The sequence below is a fragment of the Gadus morhua genome, chromosome 2 (genome assembly GCF_902167405.1).
Source record: "Gadus morhua chromosome 2, gadMor3.0, whole genome shotgun sequence".
Classification (NCBI taxonomy): Eukaryota; Metazoa; Chordata; class Actinopteri; order Gadiformes; family Gadidae; genus Gadus; species Gadus morhua.
In genome coordinates this window covers 18,092,078-18,098,132 of record NC_044049.1, presented here as the reverse complement: position 1 = coordinate 18,098,132, position 6,055 = coordinate 18,092,078, and positions in this window count along the sequence as shown.

Here is a 6,055-nt window from a genome sequence, read left to right as displayed (position 1 = left end):
GTTTGTTTTTATGGTCATTTGCCTTCTTTCTGTTATTTCTAATAGTGTTATAATGGTAGTCCCGCGCTGGAGTCCTATCCCTCGTACCCCTAATGAGTAAAAGTCGTCTTGCGACGACTTGAGGGGGATATGTTGGGCAAAATAACCTGCTGAGTACATCACATGTACATTATAAATATAGCTAACTCCTACCCTAGCCTGATGAGCACATCACATGGCAGTCACCTTACAATATATTCAACTTTTAACACATTGATGAGCACATCACATGGCAGTCACCTTACAATATAGTCAACTTTTAACACATAGCACACACATGAGAATATAGTCAGGTCAAGGCCGGAGCCAGGGCCCCATTTCTCCTCCAGGCAAATGGTAGACACTCAGACAATGCACCAGTCATCCTCAAGAACGGGAGGGCCACAACAGGAGATACTCTGAAGCTCTCCCCCGTGAGGAGGAACACAAGAAGATACACATGCATATACTAGTGCCTGGAAGCCAAGGTCAAGCAATAACACACAGAACCATACACATCTCAAACGCACACACCTCATCACGAGGAAGATACAGCATAAGACTTTATCACACAGAGACTCTTCACCTTCTTCTGAAGCAGACCTTCCACGGAGGCGAAGCTCTGGACGAACCATCAGCGCTGATTAGGGACTTAGACATATTCGATTTCTCACGCTTTATGACTCTGTATAACCGTTGCCACTTTACTTAATAAATCCAAGGTCCTCGTGCCGACAGACTTTATTACCTCTCCGTCTCATTTTATCTGGTCCAGTAACTCGACAGACCGTTTTTCCCCTCACAACGCCGTAAAATACGGCGTTTCTCTAGTATGCTAATAATCTCTGCCCTTCTTTTCTCTGTGTTTGCGCCCAATAGCTGACCAAGACAAGCAGACCAAATCAGTTCAGCACAGATCTGCTTTGGATTTCTCATTTGGCATTAGTTGTAGCGTCATATAGATATATATTAGTAAATGCAGGTGCAACAGTGTGGTCCCCGTGGCCCAATTGATAGAGACGCTTGATCGGTAGGCAGGAGGTTGTCGGATCAAATCTGTTTGTTTTCAGATTTTTGCTTTTGTCAGATGGTCACGCTTTTATGATCGCAATGCTTTTTAGTCGGCAAGCCAAACCACCTGTGTTATAAGTTCCAAAGTCAGTGCCTTTTTAGTCAGCCAGCCAGATCATCTCGGTGTCTTGTAACACGCTTTATAAGTTAATTATATTTAAATTATTATAGCCATCGAGCCTTTATTTTCGTGGAGTTATTGTTACATCCTCTCTTGTTCAATCGATATAAATACACAGTGGAAAGGAGTGAGAGGGAGCCATAGAGAGAGACACTGATGAACTGGGGGGCCAAGTAACTGATAGGTTTAAGAGGCCCATCAGCCCATCATTCTTTCGAACCTTCGTTAAAAATGTCAGTTTTTCCCAAAACCCCTGTTAACATGAACACGCGTGCACTGCTCTAACAACGTTAAGCACCGTGTCTACTGGAGGTGGAACTTATCGGGAAAATAAGCCCGACAGGGCGAACAGTACACCGATGCGCAGCGAAGGTGACTTGCTTCGCCCTGAAGGGGCTTATTTACGATAATTACTGGCGACGTTCTATTTATCCCGCTTATTACACGGCTACTTGCCAAAACTTTACCAGCATTCGTAGTGTTGATCAGCAGAGAAATAATTTGTCCGCAAAGACGGTGACGTCGCTTAGCAACGGAAGACGCTGGGGTTGACAAGTCACCGGACTACTACCCATGCAAGTCAACGGAGCGTTCCACGGCATTGAGAAAACCCGTGTAACAAAGGCCTATAATATTTCTGTTAATGGCATAGATTTCGCCTCAGATTAGACCAATAAACCAATGATAAAAAAAAAAAAAAATCGTAGATCAAAGGCCCGGCCCGAGGATAGTGGTGGGAAATATCGGCCCGACCTGGCCCGCGGGTCGGGTCGGGTCGGGTTCGGGCTCGGGCAGATAATCTGAACTCTAAGCCTGGTATGGAGCTGTTTAAGCGGGCTGTGGACGGGTCCCTCGATTCAAGGGGCGCAGAAGTAGATATCTCCGTTCACTCCAATACAAGTGGGGAACAGGAATGTGTCTCCGTAAAAAATGACTGGATATCAATCAAAGGCTCATAATTATCAATGTTATTGCTTAAGAAACAGATTCCATCCAACTATGTAAAATGCTATCAATAATTCCTAATAAATGGTTACATATCGATCAGCAACGAGGTTGGATTAGCCTACCCACATGTATATTTGTAATAGGCCTACACCAACATTCTACACTGCCATACACAGCTAAACAAGCAAATTAAAAATTAAATACTAAAGCTATTATTTTTCAGCCTGTAGCTGCTAGCTTAGCTCAATTACCTAGTCATAGGTACGTTACGTGCCCAGGCTGCCTATTAGACTAGATGAAGTTGTGCATGTAGCTACTAGTGTTCAACGATCTCTCATTGCTAACTGTGGATGTTGCCAAGCTGTCACTCCGATCGAGACTGGCCAATAGAGACGTGTCTTACATCTATTATTACATTATTACAGGCTGTAAACAAACACCGTGCGTGAAGATGTCATCAGCATTGCGATAATAAAAGCGTGACCATCTGACAAAAGCAGAAATCTGAAAAAAAATGGATTCGATCCGCCAACCTCCTGCCTACAGATCAAGCGTCTCTATCGATTGGGCCACGGTGATCACACTGTAGTATCTGAATTAACTAATATATATATATCTATATGACGCTACAACTAACGCCAAATGAGAGGAGAAATCCTCAAAGCAGATCTCTGCTGAACTGATTTGGTCTGCTTGTCTTGGTCAGCGATTGGACGCAAACACTTCAAATGCATTGGCTGAGAGAAAAGAAGGGCGGAGATTATTAGCACACTAGAGAAAACGCTGTATTTTACGGCGTTGTGATGTGCACAAAAGCGCCGTATTTTACGCGCGGTTTGATGTTCAAAACGGCGCTTTTTACACGCGCTCTTGAAAGGCTTAATTGCGGCGTAAAAAGCGACGCTTTTTTGTGCATGACGGCGTAAAATACGCAGTTTTTCTACATTTTACGGCGTTTTTTACGGCGTAATGAAGGTGATACGCGTCTAAATGATGCCGTTTTCTGGCGGGGATGGCTTGCCATAGTAGGTCGCATTGGTCACGTCGTAGGTCGCATTGGTCGCGACGTAGGTCGCTCGTCTGGTTGCTTCCAGTCGCTGTGGTCGCTGGATGGCTTGGTCGCTCATCAGTTAATTTTGCATGTTATTAACAGATTTTTTGCGACAGTTGAAGTACCAGAAAGCCATGCTCTCTGGCTAAAGCTTCGTAGTACAGTGGCGCTGAGCATTCACAAAAAAAAAAAAGTTTCACAGCCAAGATCTCGTAATTACAAGATAAGGATCTCGTAATTACAAGAAAAGATGTCGTAATTACGGGAAAAGAAGTCGTAATTACGAGATCAGGTTCTCGTAATTATGAGAAAAGATCACGCAATTACGAGATCCTGATGTCGTAATTACGAGAAAAAATTAACTGTTGCCATAACTGTGCTTGACAAGTAACAGGTGATTTGATTGGTTTATGGTTGCTATGGTGGGCAGGGCAATACTTCAAATCTAGACTGCACCAGAAAGCTGCATGGTAAGTAGCCTGGCATACCAAATCTAACTAAACTATTATAAGGATGATGCATCTATTAAAAACAAACATACACATAAAAAAACTAAGCATTATGTATTTCTTGATGGCATATGCTGTTAGTTTGGTATATGAACATATTTTTGGGAAAAGTGATGTTTATCTTGGCGGCCCAATTTACCTTAACCCACTGAGGTAAAATGGGGCATCCACTGTGTCACTCACATACACACATGTGTATGACATTTGATTCAACAAAAACCTGTATGTTGATTGTCATGTGAAATTAGCGCAACTCAAAGTAGGCTAGCTTCCTGTAGTGAACTACTTTTGCTGTGTTTGTGTAACTTAGCTTGTTACATATGACTGGGTGGTAGCTTTTGTGTAGTGAAGCTTTATTTGTGGCAGAGAAGGCTAACTGATATCTTAGCTCATGTATGTATACACAGGGTGCGATTTGTGAAAAAACCAGAGGGGGGGATAATTTTGAGAGACATTTTATTCAGGAAAAATAACCACACAACAGTGTGAAAACTTATGAAAACAGTTGATCTTGTGACCTTGTGTATCTAAACCTTACACTTAGGCTTCATAACGTAGGCGGTAGGCCTATTTTGAACGTGAACTTAACCACTGCATTTGCAGAAATATTTACTCATAGCTAAAATTGTTTTTAAATGTGCCAAATAAAAAAAAATATATATTTTTTCCCGATATCAGTTCAACAGAAAATATGAAATACCACAATGTGCTGTCAAGACGTTTTTTTTTTTATTTTATGGGTTAATCGGGTAGACTGTAGGTCAGACTACGATAACAGTCCGCTCTGACGACGCACTTCAGCCTCTTTTTTTTGCTTTCCTGTTGGCGGATCGATAGCAGCGTGGTGACCCTGCTTCAACCACATCTCTGCAAATCTGCGGGCCGGGAAGGAAGCAACATCTGGTGCATTTACAGAGATGAAAAGCAGATTGTGCAGTGTGGACACATTCATTCTGTTTCTGCCATCTGCAAGAATGTGGTTCATGGCGCTGAAACCTCTTTCACACTCGGCTGTGCACACTAGGAGCGTGGAGACAGCGGTGAGAACTTTGCGCATGCTCTCTCCTGTGACACCGTGACATTTAAACTCATCGAACTCCTTCAGGAGTATGGGACTGGTTGCGGCCTCAACAGCAAGAGTTTTGTGTATGGCGAGAAGTTTTTCATCGCCGTAGAGGATGCGCTCGTCTTCATCAGATGGCCAGTTTGATGGATTTAGAGCGGCGGCGGCAGAGATTATCCCGTTGTCATCCAGCCTGCGCTCACGCGCGACGCCTCTGACTCGCTCCCGGTAGATCAAAATCACAGCACAATCAAAATGAAGACGGACCCTGTGTATTTTGGTTGTTAATTATTACGATGTAATGGTGAAAATACTTTGGGTGGGGGGGATAATTTTTATCCCCACCGAGGATAAAAATAATTCAGCAGAGGGTAGGACGTGTAAACCAGAGGGGGGGGATAATCCCCACCATCCCCACCGGCAAATCGCACCCTGTGTATAGAAATGTGTGTGTGTGTGTGTGTGTGTGTGTGTGTCTCTGTGTCTGTGTGTGTACGTACGTGCATACACACACACACCCGTGCACAGACACACTCCCACACACTCGCACACCGACCAACGCACGCACAGGTTGCACGCACACGCACCCACATGTGCACACAAACACACACACACACACACACACACACACACACACACACACACACACACACACACACACACACACACACACACACGATCAGATGGATCCGACCGGGATTTCCGTTGCGATGGGTTTCCTCCATCAGCGACTTATACAATATAAACAAATTATATAAAACAAAACCCCTCATTCATTTTAAAATAATAGTATGTAAATATGTTGAATAGGCCTCCATCTTTGTTATACTTTTAAAATGTTCCTATATAGCCTATTTTATAGCTTACACACTGATATTTTAAAACAGGAATGCGAAATGCATCCTGGGATATTTAACGGTCCCAAGTCCACGGCTGTTTCCCAATGTCAAGGAAGCATGCTCAATGGCAGCCCTTTTAAGGACGCTACGTCATAGAACGCCGACAAGCACTGTTCCAATGTTGAGGACACTCGAAAGCCGCGCCATTTTCGCGTCCTTTGTTTTTGAGAATGCCGAGATTTTTCAAGGATGCATCGCTGCATCCTAGACGAGCCAAAACGACCCACAACCAGAGGCGGAGTGGCCGTCGGGACGATCGGGAGATTTCCCGGTCGGCCGGCCGGCCAGCGAGTTCAGGCGGACCGGCCCACATTTGTGTAGCGGCCTGCGAAGTCAGTTGGACCGGCCCACAGTTGTGAGCGGCCGCGAGGCGTC